Here is a 14,651-nt window from a genome sequence, read left to right as displayed (position 1 = left end):
TATCAAGGTTATCAGACCTTTTCACAGATTAGGGATGTATGTGTAAGCTGAATGATGTCATTGTCCTTGTTAGCCCATTTCACACATATGGAATTATGGTGCCAGGAACCTACAGTGCTGTACCTAACTGGGGACATATTTCTTCTGTGCTGACATTCTATCCTGTGTTGTTTTGTCTATGGCTGTCTTGCTGCTGTGCATCCATGGGTGCCACCAAGAGATTCCTGAAACAGAAACATAAACAGGTCCAAGACACACCTTTCATTGTGTGAGTATACAGCCGTTACAACATCATACAACATAAGGTACACAAAATTTTGTGGCTTACTCATTACAAATGTCAGACTACAGTATCTGTTAGTAACCACTAGAAGTGGTATGGCTAAACAATGCATTACACAAGTACATATTAATTTAAATATTCACCCTGTGCATCAGACACATATCTTCATTTCCCTGCATTGATGATGAGGATGACAAGGATGTGGCACAGGTATCATCACTTGCACAAGGTGTTGTGTGGAGGTGCAAGAGGCCTAGGCTGACCCAAAAGGTTGTTAGCATGTGTGTGAGTCAGAGAGGCAAGCAGGAAAGATGGACCATAGAATTGTGGTGTGTGTCTGTAGGTGACCTGAATTTGACAGTGGTGAGTGAGTGTGTGCATGTATACAGTCAACCTAAGTGCTAGCAGTACATGTATGTATGTTGAACTGCTTTGAACCATGCATGGTAGAGCTGACCATTCCCCATCTCCAGGCCGTAGCATGGGAACTGGCTTTTCCAGAAGTTGGACTGGCACCTCCATGCCCAGGGTCAGAAGTGGTGCTAGTACCTGATTGTGACTGCTATCTGCTGGGACCATGTCCTCCACAGGAACATCTAGGACCATGAGCTCATGGCTTACCATGTCTTGGTGTATATAGCACACTCCTCTCTGTAGAGCTAGATGTACTGCCACTATGGGAGTGTAATTGTGCATGGCTACATGGACTCTCAGCAGATGGGCTTGCTGACCTTTGTCCACAAGGCCGATGCCCATTTCCAACCACATGTTCCAGTACAGACACTGTGCATTCCAAAACAGACACTGTTTCAGCCCACCTTCTGTCTACTACATCAATGAATCAATCCCAGTTGTCACCAATGCAGTGAAAGCAGTCATGGATGTCAGACTGTGCTGCATCCATAAGCCTGAGCATACATCTGGAGTTCTTTACAGAATGTACTTGTGCCTTCATGATGGACCATAGCATACGCCGAGTGAACCATGATGTGACACATGCAACAGGTAGGACAGTAGGCCTCCTATGAGCACCCCCATCAATATGACTTTGTGGAACCTCACCAGGTCTCTGGATATGACCAGTGTCTACACACTCCAGAGCCATAGTTGCCACACTTTCCTGTTCAATGCCCCCAACCTCTGACTGTCCAGTATCTGTGGTCTGTGGGGACAGGATGTGTTAAGGCATACTGAATGTGTGCAGTGACACTGAAGGCAAAAGACTGATGTCATCTACTGGGATATATTCAGCCCCTGTAACAACCAGCTGTGCCTCACTGTGGCCACAATCATCATTAGAGTCTGAAGATGCACTGAATTGGCACCTCACCTGTGTGTCCTATTCAATCATAGCCTCACCTCAGGCTTTGTCCCTACCAAATGGAGCACTGCTATAGTCATCCCGCTCCACAAAGGAGGAGTGACTACAGACCCTGGGAACTATCGCCCCATTAGCCTGATGAGTCTGATATGCAAAGCTATGGAACACATCATCATGGACCTAATAAACAAGGATATAGGGAATCTCCAAACTCTGGATCCCACACAGTTTGGTTTTGTGAAGTGTAGATCATGCCTTCTCAACCTGGTCAACTTCTTTGAGTCAGTCACCAGAGTTGTGGATGAAAGCAAAGTGGTTCACACAGCCTACCATGATCTGGCCAAGGCCTTTGATACCATTCCCCACTCAGGAATCATAGAAAAGCTCACTAAGCTAGAAATCAACTCCTATATTACTAAGTGGCTTGCAAACTGGCTCACAGATAGAACCCACAGTGTGAAAGTAGTTGACTCCAAGTCAGACTGGTGACCAGTCACAAGTGGAGTCCCACAGAGTTTGGTCCTGGGTCATCTCCTGTTTGGTATCTACTTCTCTGAAGTTCTGGCCAACATGATGGGACTCTGCCTGACAAAATGTGCAGATGATTGCAAGTTGGGAGGTATTATTAACTCCCCAAGTGAAAGGCCTCATTGAGACCAACGACTGGTATCAGAACCATGACCTTAAGCTCAATGTCAAAAAAAATGTGTCATCATCCCCTTTGGGAAAAACCCAGTTCCCATAAATTACCACATCGATGGTAGTCCACTGAACACAGAAGGCGTTATAAGAGATCTGGGAACACAGGTTGACAGCAACCTCTCTTTTGACTACCACATTGCCACTGTGGTCAGAAAGTCCTTCTATGTGGCACATCTCATTACTAAGAGTTTTGTATCCAGGAAGAAAGAGGTCATTGTCTCCCTCTACTCTTCCCTCATTAGGCCAATCATCAAGTACAATGACCCATTTGGCATGTACCTCACACTTGCAACAACTGGAGAGGCCGTAGAAGTACCTCACAGAGAAGATCCTAGGCCTTAAACACTTGTCCTATATGGACAGACTCAAAATACTCCAACTATTCTCTTTATCATATCATCTATTTAGAGGCAATCTCTGCTTGATTTGCAAAGCCATGTTGGGCCCAGCTTTGGTAGAAATGCTACATCGAAAGAAATCCCAATCCCTCCACACCACATGCTCCAGAGACCTCAACCTCATTACCACAATCAACAGAACAAGTTGGAGGGACAGGTTCATATCCCAGAGACTGCCCATGCTATGGAATAGACTTCCCATACATGTCAAGCAGAGCACCTCACTGGCCCTCTTTAAGAGAAATCTTGATGAGTGAATGGGAAATAGAAAATTCACCCTGGGGATCACTCCAGTGGCTCTACTCGACAGAGGCAAGGGGAACTAAGGTCAGGTGGCACTATGCCAGGGTAATCCTATAGGCTAGGCTTGTAAGGCTCCAAGGCCATTAGCCTAGTACACACCTATGAACCTCTAAGAGACATTGAGACCAACCCCCCTGGTCACCTGTGATAAGAGAGGAAAAAGCAGTACATTAATACCTACACTATTATATTCTGCAGTACTATGTTGCAATACATGTACAGCTCTATACACTGTTGACACTATTACAGACCTGTTGAAACCCCAACCTCATATAGTAGGAAAAGATGACATTACTATTCCCACAAACAGCTGTAGTTACTTGTAAATAAAAGGTCTTTACACAGCACTCTCATAAGCAAAAATGAGGTACGCTGCAGACATTTGTGAAGACTTTGCACAGTTGACACATATGGCAATCTGCAATGTCTTGGCAATACTGTCACATCTATCAGTGTGGTGACATCTACAAGGCATATGTATGACTCTAACATGTGTGCAGTCATAAAATATCTGTGCAGTTGGCAATCAATCAAGTTGTTGCAAAAGCACGTTCTGTGTGCAGAAAGTCTCATACAGAATGGTTCCCCATAGCCAGCATGTTTGACTTTTAACATGCTTCTTATTCGCAGGTGATTGCCTCTTTACCAATTATTGGTACTGAAATGCTAATTGCAGCCAATACAGCTGGTTTGCACTATCATCAGCCAATGACATGCAACCACTGTACAAGATATAAGGCATCCATGTAGGTTAGAAGCCCTTTCTGATATGTTGCGCTGGACATTACTGGGGTAAGAAGACTACGACATTGCAGAGGGTAGGTCTGTAGCAGCTGTTGTTACATTTATTTTTATTTTATTTTATTTTACATTTGTTGACTGGGCTAGTCTATCTGGATATATGTCCATTTTCAGTAGAGGCCTGGGGAGATAAGCTCCGAGGAAGCAAAATACAATCACTTACACAAAAAAATGAATGTGTGCAATGAACATTGCAGGTACAGAACAGAGAAAAATCACAGAGGTCATTTGATTATAGCAAAGTAACATTGGTTACATATAGATGTGTGTGCTACAGGCTGCAGCTGCTGCAGAAGGTAATAGACCTAGGCAGAAATTGTGAACACTTTGGAGGACAACAAGCTGTAGGAGTCACTGTGACAGCTGTAGCAGCCTTGTAGTAGAGGGAGAGCCAGAGTGAGGGTAGCCATTCCACTCCAATTATGGCATGTGTTTAAGGTAAGTATGTTAGGCAATGGTGTCATTAACAGAGTACTAGGCTACATGTTTGTTGTGTCCTTGAGTAATATAGGGGATACATATAACATTATGTCCATTATTTGGGTAGCTGTCAGGTCATGTGTTACAGTCTGTCACTCATTTGGAACATGTATGCTTTCAGTCCTTGTTACAAGCAGGGTCTTCATATGTGAATGTTAGTTGTGCAGCTGTGCTAATCTGCACTGTGAGTTTGAAAGGATTGTGTACTGTACTCTGATGGTAGTGGGTCTCATTTATATTACTTGAATTAAAATCCTCTGTGAATGCATATTAATGCATGACGTGACACTTTATGCACTTATAGCTTTGCTATAGGGATATGTGAAGTATATTCCTATCTGCAGGCCTGTGACTACATCAGTGAAAAGCAGACATTTCATTTGTAATGCATTGTGTAGATAAAGAGTGCATGACTCTGATTAATTGCTGGCTTCACAATAATGTTATTTCAATGCTAAACACCACTGGATTTGAACCCAGGACTGTGTGTGACAACATGTACTGTTTACAAGACATTTAACAGATTGAGCTACTGAGTCACTGTTATAGCAGGTGTATTTGCAATATATAAGTACACACATACAGGCTGTGACATACTTTTTACAGCCATTATTATCTGCATGGCTTTATATGGATGTATTTCTACACCAAGGTCCCTGTTGTACATGTATTCTTCCAGTAATACTTTATCAGGTGTACTTGCAAATGTTACTGATAAAAAGGGACATTTGTCTGATATCACTTCACTTACATCCATTCTTGTGTATCTGGCTGTGTAGTAGTGTACTCTTGCACCAGACTCCAAAGCGCAATCCCAATTTTTCCATTATTCTTTAAGCAAGCTTGCAGGATGCAGTGCGATGCACAGCTCTTCTGAAATATGTTTAATGAGTGTACCAAGCAATTGTTTTGCTTAAATCACCTGTTTTAATTAACAGCTGTGTGGCATGGAAGGTTAATGCAGTAGCCTTCATGTGTGATGGTTTTGGGTTCAAAATAGGGGACAGGTGTTTAGTTTGTACATGTTTATTATTTAAATCACATATATCAATATAGCTACATTTAGCTAAGCTTAGTGAAGCTGTGTGATGCTGTGCATCACACAGTAACATGCTAAAATATATAAAGAGAAGATAAATAGAGTGATAGGAATGTGGTGAAATGGGGTGCAAACAGGAGGAAAACATAGTGAAAGGTTGGTAGGTATGTGCAGGAAGGGTGTAGGAAATAACCATAGCTATCCATTTCTTGTACAGCAACAACTGTGCACTGTGACAGAATTTGTAGATTACTTTGGACTCCAAGCCTCAGCGAGAGGGGTGAGGATAACATAATTGCATTGTTAAGCCAGTTGGACAAAATGCTGTGAGTCCAGTGGACATGTGTGTGAAATGGAAAGCTAAGTATGAGGAAATTTTTTTTGGGACAGATGCCCATTTTTTTTAAAGGTGAGAGTGGAATGTTGGGGAAGGGACATAGGTACATGTAGGGGAGGTAAGTTGGTTAGGTGAGTAAGCTTTGGCAGACAGACAAGACAGCAAACAGGTGTGGTGTGTGACAAAAGAGGTGGGTAAACACTTTGGATGGGGAAGGTGTTGTGGAATCTCAGTCTACTGTGCCTCCTCAAGGTAGCAGCATGATTCACTTCCTAACCCATGTGACTGTTGGCACTACTCCATCACTGCTCCAAGGGTGGCAGTGGTACAGGCTGGGTTCTGGGGTGAGCCTGCCTCACCAGAGTAGCCAGCATCCTCTCCATCTGACACAGGCATTGTCCAGACCTACTGTAGATGATCCTGCACACCAAACCCAGCAGGTCATCATGGGTGACAATTCCTCCACCACCAACACTCCCAGAGGGGGATCCTGCCCCATTCCGTGAGGCAATACTACTCTATGCTACAGGCAGTGCATGGGCAGCAGAGGAGGGACCACCAGTCTGTCTTCCAGATGTGCTAGGACCCATTGCCATGGCCAGAAGAGGCAAGGAAGGTGGATCATAAGGAACTGGCCGACCTTGACATGCTGTAATAAAGTAGTTATAACAATAAGTTAAAGTTAGCAATAATCAAACCAATGTTAGTAGTAACAGGATGGAACATAATATTTTTTAATCCAAATACATATTAAGGTATATTATGTGTAACAGCATAAAATAACATAACAGTAAGTATGTTAACAGCAAACCAGCATAAATTAAACCATAAGGCCAGTAAAACAGATTGTGTAACAAGATATGTTAATATTAAATCATAATAATAAATAACAATAACAAAGTAAAGAAGATAAAGGGTGGGGAGAGAGAGAAAAACATAGTACACAGAGTAAAACTACATACTTCTACAGGTGTGCAGTGTCAGTTCTGAGTAGATTAACTACAATTCTTCTATAGCTGATGTAGCACAAACATACCTGTCAAGCTGTTAACATGGGACAGTATGGACCAAGCACTAACAGATGCAGGTACACAACTACACAGAACAGTTTGACATAATGTGGATTTACATAACTACCAAGGTTTTATGTATATGGAATTGTAAATATATAGCATTCCAGGTAATCATTTATGTGGTAATCATGAAACAGACAGATTAGGCAGTTGTAGTTACATTATTAAAAATCATGACAGTTGAAAGGCATGTTTATGTACATTAAGTAAACTAGACAGCTGTCATACCTTAGTTGTCAGGCATGGGAGTAGAGCTCAATAGCTGTGACTGCAGGGGACATTTGCAAATAATGCAACAACTGACTGCAGCAACTTACAACAGACATGCAATGACTACATCCCTATTTCAAATATTAAGACAGATTTATTTAGGAAACCACAATGCTGTTTAATATTTTATTGGTATTGCTGATAATTGTCTGTAAAATCTACACACACTATCTGCTCATAAAGTGGACTACCTCAGCCATGTACCTTTTGTTCCTGCAGTGGAAGAAAATGAGAGCATTATCTGACTGAAATTGGCCTGGAAAGAGCCATCAACTGCCCTATGAGTTGTTCAATACATTTTTCAGGCCATTAGTTTTTCATTCTACAGCTATTATAGTTGTGAACTTGACTGCAGCAACCTTACCATTGACATGCAATGCATACAGCTCTAGTGCAATTATGTTATGACACCACAATCCTGCTTTACACTTTTTTTGCGTACTGTTATTGGTATTGTTTATTGTTTATTGCAATACAGTTATTGTTCATTTATTACACTACAGTTCTAATTGTCCATTAATTGCACTACAGTTCTAATTGCCCATTTATTGCACTACAAATTGTATTGTTTATTCTTTATTGCAGTTCATTTTTTATTCTTTATTGCTTATTGCACTACAGTTGGCATAATACATCTGTACTTACCACACTCACGGCGCAACCTGGTCAGGCACCAGCATGGACTGAATATTGCAAGTCCTCTCAGCTGCAGCTGTTGGGACAGAAGCACACCATTATGCATACTAGTTTTACACACATTCAACTTGCATTTTGGTAAAACAGTGGAAAAAGTAGTTAAATATTTGTGGGGCATGCCCAGCCCTAGCATCTTGGACCCAGGTGTACAATGTTCTCTCTTTCTCTGCTTCAAGTCATCATAGTGGTGATGACACTGCTCATCAGTGCTGGGGATACCAGTATCACAGGTAAAGTCCCTGGCCAACTGATCCCAGGCTTCAGTCTTACATTCTGAACCATGATAACCACCCTGCAACAGCCTAGGTTCATAATTGCATATGAGGAGTCCAAGAAAAACCCTGGACTCCTGCATACCCCATCTCTGCACCCAAAGTGCACACCCTCTCCCACACTGCTGGGCATATCAGCAAATAAGCAGACTCCAACAAATGGTGCAGAACTCACACCCATTGACATTACTATAGGCTGTTTTTCCGCCCTTGAACATCACTGATCAACATTCAAAGATGCACCATGGTGCTTAGCATCATGAAAGCTCACACAACAGTGGTTTTAGCAAAGCTTAACAATGCAAAAACAGTCTTAGCAATTAACCATGCTTAAGCAGTGCTTAGCACTGTGGAGCTCTCCCAAATGTAAAAAAAAATGTGATTTTATAAAAGTTAGTTTACATTGCATTCAGCAAATGATATGTGTTCTAGGGACTCGAACCCAGGTCTATGAAGCTTTAGACTGTCACTCAACCCATTTAGCTACATGGATACTATCTAAAGTAGTATACCTTCACATACACTACTAAGCAATGGCAGTGTTCCACACAAATGGATTTAAATGGTCTTAAAATAGCAGAAATTAATAATTAATTACATCTGGTTTCTATTTTTAGATGTATGGCAAGTGTCTGCTGTCTATGTGTAAGAGCAGCTTGGTATTGCTGCACTCCACACTGCTCTGTGCAAACAGTAATTATAAAAAAAAAAATTAAAAAAAAAGAAAAAACATAAAAAGAAGATGTCACAGTTAATTACATCTGGTTACTATTTATAGATGTCTGGTAGGTGTCAGCTGCCTAAACGTGAGTGTCGCTTGGCTTTGCTGTGCTCAGCACTGTGCCGTGCAAACGGACATTAAATAAAAAGAAAAAAATAATAAACAAAAAATAAAAACGTAACAATTTATAAATTCAAAACAGAAAGTATTCATACAATGCATATTTCAACAGTAGCAGGGAACATTAGAGGGAGCCTCACCATGTAGATAACATCTGACCATCCTCTACACTTCTGCCTACATGGATTCAATATCCCTGTTACTATGCTCTCCCTCGGCAGCGCTCCATGATTAATATGCATAGCGTACTGCTAAGGGGGAACCATGGTTGTGTACACAGGTACAGTCTGTGTATTTTATTAAATCCTGGGGTTAGTATTGCATTACCTAAGCTAGTAGTTACATTGCATGCAGACAGCTTTTGTAAACAAAAGATTTTGCTTCTCTAGGCCAGAAAAGTATTTATTAATATTGCAATTTTGTGTGGGAGTTTATTTCACAATATTAACTACACATACAAGATGGATGAACTCTCAGACAACACAGCATAATCAGAGTAGAAATAATTTATAAAGGATGGTAACTGAAGCATTATAGTGTATTCAGTATATTAGTGCTAACAAGTGTATGCAACACCTCAGTATATAAGTTCAGTATTCTGTCTTAAACTGATTTCATTAATGTATACAAAGAAATGCAGACAGCTTTTGTAAACAAAAGATTTTGATTCTGTAGGCCAGAAAAATATTTATTAGTATTGCAATTTTGTGTGGGAGTTTATTGCAATGATTGGCTTCAACAATTGGCTAAGCTTCTGGTGTCATTCTAAGGGCATCCAGTATTTTTCTGCCTGGGACGACATGATCGACAGTCCACGATACTTTGCCAGAGATGGCCTGCACCTGTCGCCCTTAGGATTCCGGATACTGGCTAATGCTCTTGCCACCCCTATAGTGCCTTTTTTAGGCAAGGTTCAAATGACAAATTTACCACCACCGTAACAGGTACAAGCAAGCAAAATCTGAGGGTAATGCTACTCAATGCTAGAAGTATAAACCTCAAAATGCACTCACTCGAGGCACTCCTTAAAATGGAGAACATTGACATCTGTGCAGTGACCGAGACCTGGTTCAAAGCTCCAGAGAGCACCCCTGCATTACCAACTTCAATTCATACTACACCTTTCGGCCACCTAACCCAGGAAGAAGCACTAAAGGCGGAGGCGTGTCTATATTCATTAAGGATATCCACACCTCCAGGCTAGTTGCACAGCATAATGTATCCGAGATTATCCAAGTGCAACTAACTCTGGGCAACACCGCAATCCAAATTGTAGCTTGCTACAGATCCGCCACCATGCCCCAGGATTCACACTCCTCATTTCTTGATACACTGGAAAGTATTAGGGTACAACCCAACACCCTAATAATGGGCGATTTCAACTACCCCACCATTAACGGGGAAAACTACTCATGTACCAACTCTTTTGCTCAACGATTTCTAGAATTCATAAATTCCAAAGCCTTGGACCAAATTATTCACACCCCCAACAGGGGCAGCAATATCCTAGACCTGGTCATTACCAACATGGGTGTACCACACCAGAGGTCAATTCCTCGTTGGTCAGATCCGACCACAAGCTAATCAGCCTAGACATCCACATCCCACCCCCATCCCCAATTACGAAAACCATTGTAAAAAACATCTCCAAAGCCAACTTCACACTTCTTAAGACAGAAGTGGCAAACTTCATGACACCCATGCAGACGGACAATAGAGGTATGACTGCTGAATCCTACACAAATGCACTTTATAAGCACTTACACGAGTGCATGGATCATGCTATCCCTAATAGAACCAAGATGTTATCCTCCAAAAAAAGGAAGCCATTCTGGTGGACCTCTGCCATAAACAAACTCTACAACAGAAGAAAGAAACTGTTGCAAAAAAGAGTAAAATCCCATGACTGGAGGAACTCCCTGGTCAACCTCAGTAAGAAGCTGGGATCCCTCATAAAATCCTCCAAAGCTAGTTACGAAAACAAAATTGCCACTTACTCTAAAGACAGCCACAAAGCATTCTATAGCTATGTCAAGAATCTAAATGGAAACACTCAGATCTGCTCTGAGTTACAGCACAGTGGCACTAAATATACAGAACCAACTGATATTGCCAACATCCTAGCAGATAGGTTTAGTGCTAACTTTACCCCCCTCTCACCCCCTAGAGGGCCCATCTATATACCGGAAGAATGCAAAGTTCCTATAATCATGGCTGCACAGGTAAAAAACCCACTCTCCAAAGCCAAGAACACAGCATCCATGGGACCTGACAATATCCCAGGCTGCATTCTACATGAACTACAGAATGAACTGGCACTCTACCTAAGTACCATGTTCAATCATAGCCTCACCTCAGGCTTTGTACCCACTGAATGGTGCACCACGATGGTTATCCCACTCCGCCCCATTAGCCTGATGAGCCTGGTCTGCAAGGCCATGGAACGTATCATCGTGGAACTCATAAACAAAGACATTGGTAATCTCCAAACTCTGGACCCTACCCAGTTTGGATTTGTAAAAGGCAGACCATGTCTCCTAAACCTGATTGACTTCTTTAAAGCAGTCACCAAAGCCATAGATGAGGGTAAAATGGTTCACACAGCTTATCTAGATCTCACCAAGGCTTTCAACACCATCCCCCACTCTGGAATTATAGATAAGCTCACTAAACTTGGTATATATCCCTATGTCAAAAGATTGGTTGCCAACTGGCTCATGGACAGAACCCACACTGTGAAAGTAGCGGATTCCAAATCCGACATCAGACCAGTGACAAGTGGAGTACCACAGGGTTCAGTCCTGGGTCCTCTCCTGTTTGGTATCTACTTCTCTGAGGTGCAGGCCAACACGGAAGGTCTTTGGCTAACAAAGTTTGCAGATGACTGCAAACTAGGAGCCATAATCAAAACTCCTAATGATGTGGACAAACTACAAAAGTCCCACACTGAGACATACCTGGTGTCAAAGCCATGGCTTGAAGCTCAATGCCAAAAAGTATATTGTCATCCCCTTTGGTAAAAACTCTGTACCTATGAACTACCACATAGCTGGTAGTCTACTTAATGCCAAAAATGTGATAACAGACCTTGGGACACAGGTGGACAGTAGTCTCTCCTTTGATAATCACATCACCACAGTGGTCAGGAAATCCTTCTTCATGGCTCATCTCATCACAAAAGGATTCTCATCCTGAAAAAAAGAGGTCATTATTCCCCTCTACTCATCACTCATTAGACCCATTATAGAGTACAACGCCCCTTTTGGTATGTACCTCACAAGACATCTACACCAACTGGAAAGACCACAGAAATACCTCACAACGAGGATTACTGGCCTCAAACAGATGCCCTATGCAGACCGTCTTAAAAAACTACAGCTTTACTCCATCACATATCGCCTACTCAGGGGCGATCTCTGCCTAACATACAAAGCTATGTCAAACCCTGAGCTGTTGGACATGCTCCACTTAAAGAAATTCCAATCCCTCCGAGCTACACGCTCTAGGGACCTAAACCTTGTCACCACAATAAACAGAACATGCTGGAGGGATAGATTCCTGTCCCAGAGACTTCCCATACTCTGGAACAGACTACCTATCTATGTCAAACAGAGCTCCTCATTAGCACTCTTCAAGAAAAATCTTGATGATTGGATGGGAAATGGGAAATTCACCCTGGGGATCACTTCTGTGGCTCTACTTGACAGGGGCACAGGAAAATAATTTTCTTGGGTGGCGAAAGCCAGGGTACATTTTTTGGCTAGGCTTGTATGGGCCCTAGGGCCGATAGCCTAGTACCTACCTATGAACCTATGAACCTATGAAATAATTTATATAAAATGGTAACTGAAGCATTTCAGTACATTTAGTATATTGCTGGAACCAAATGTAAAAGATATGTCAGCATGTAACTGCAACATTCTGTGTAACTGATTGTACAAGATGTAAGAATTTATAGAGTGCCTTCAGTGTAATGTTGCAATGAAATGTATACCAGATGCAGTTATGAGCATTTATGTTTATGTTTATGTAGTATACTGCAAAATGTAAACCCCACCAAAACTTGATAGCAATACACTCTCTTCCCAAATGCACATAAGCACTTCCCATGCAAAGCATGCAGTAGCACTTCTCATCTCCTTCTTCCCATGTGCACATAAGCACTTCCTAAATCAGTGGCCTCATGTTTACATAAGCACTCCCTATGCATGTTGTTTAATGTAAGAGATTGAATGCTGTGTAACATGATGTGTGAATTGGTGTACATTTTCTCTCCCCCCTCACTTTTTTGTCTGTGTTTTTTTCCTATTTTAATTATACATTCCTTTCTCTTTTTTATTTTGTTTTTCTCCCAGTTATGCTATTTTTTTACCAATCTCAAATCCTCAGGAGGACCCAGGCATGTACCTCTCTACTTAGAAAGCATTTACCTCCTACCCATTCAGGGACATCCTACCAGGGTTTGGGTGGTGTTACTTGTCCTACAGGCATGCTGGCAAGCCTCATTGAAAGAGGGCTTTGGAACTTGGTTTAAGATGAGCTGGGGCAGGTCATGGAGAGATGAATTCACCTGGTCCAAGCCTCTGTGTTCAAGTCATGTTGTCCCAGTTGGTGCCAGACACTCCAACACCATTGGTTCTTGTCCCCCAACATCTGGGTCCACCACTGTACCAACCATCTGGCACTAGAAACATTTGAGACTCTGTGGACTGAGGCATCCTGCTGGTAGCACTCCTCCTCCTCACCCATTCTTCACTTTTTTATTCTTTTACACCCTTTTACCTATTCCCACCTACACCACCCTTTTACTAAAACATTTGAAAAAATGTGGCAGGGTTATGCCCGGCTAAAAACATAGTGTCCTTTCTCCAGCACAACCCTCTTGATGCATTCCTACTGTGTATCCCTCTTTGTTGAATCTCCCCTTTTTCAATATTTCATATTTCCCCCTTTCCATTCTTTAAACAAACCAACAGAGAGTCCACATAATTATACCCCTACATGAAACATTTTAAACCCCCTTTTTTAAATATCAATAATAAAAGCTGCACAGTAGAAGAAATATGTCTTTCAAACATGACTGTGCTTAGCCTCGTCTGTTCACAATATCCAAAAACATACAAAATAAAACAAACCCTACAGCTTTCAAGTAATACTTCCTACATACTTATTGCTTAGTTTTAGGTACTTTGCACTTTTACAGTAAGTAGTGTTTTTTTTAAATGCTTTCACTTTTCATTGTTCAGCACAAATAGCCTACACTTAGTTTATTTGCAGATATATGTAGAGATTCTCCTTGCAGAGTATTGCTACATAGCTGCAAAGTCCTAAACTATGAATACCAACCATATTTATTGCTATTAGCTTACACAACTAATTGTTTCTGAATGTATAGCATATGCACTGAACAATTTGGTGACTAAAAAAGACAGCTGATGTATCAACATAACAGGTATTAAAATTTGAAAGAACACAATACCAACATAGTCTTGATTTAATTTTAACCTTTATAAATTAATGATGAATTAGTGTATTGAATAGTGCTTGACACTCATGCATTCAAAGGCATAATTCTAAATATGTGCATTTGAGAAGTAAACTCTGGTTAGAAACTCAGTTCAGTGAATGTGAAACTATGGTATAAAATATTACATGACTAAAGGAATACAAAATGTTATTGGATATCACAATTACTTTTGGTTAGGATATGAATCCTGATCACACATTTCTTTATGATCCAGTCACTTCAGTCCATCCTAAACTATGTGATCATTCATGTCAGGCATCTTAAAAATAGAGGATTATGATTAAACTGAAAATCACAGACAAGCTGTT

Source organism: Protopterus annectens, chromosome 3.part0, assembly GCF_019279795.1.
Source record: "Protopterus annectens isolate FY-2018-M chromosome 3.part0, PAN1.0, whole genome shotgun sequence".
Lineage (NCBI taxonomy): Eukaryota > Metazoa > Chordata > Ceratodontiformes > Protopteridae > Protopterus > Protopterus annectens.
The sequence above is the reverse complement of the archived record's forward strand: the minus strand, read 5'-3'. Positions refer to the sequence as shown.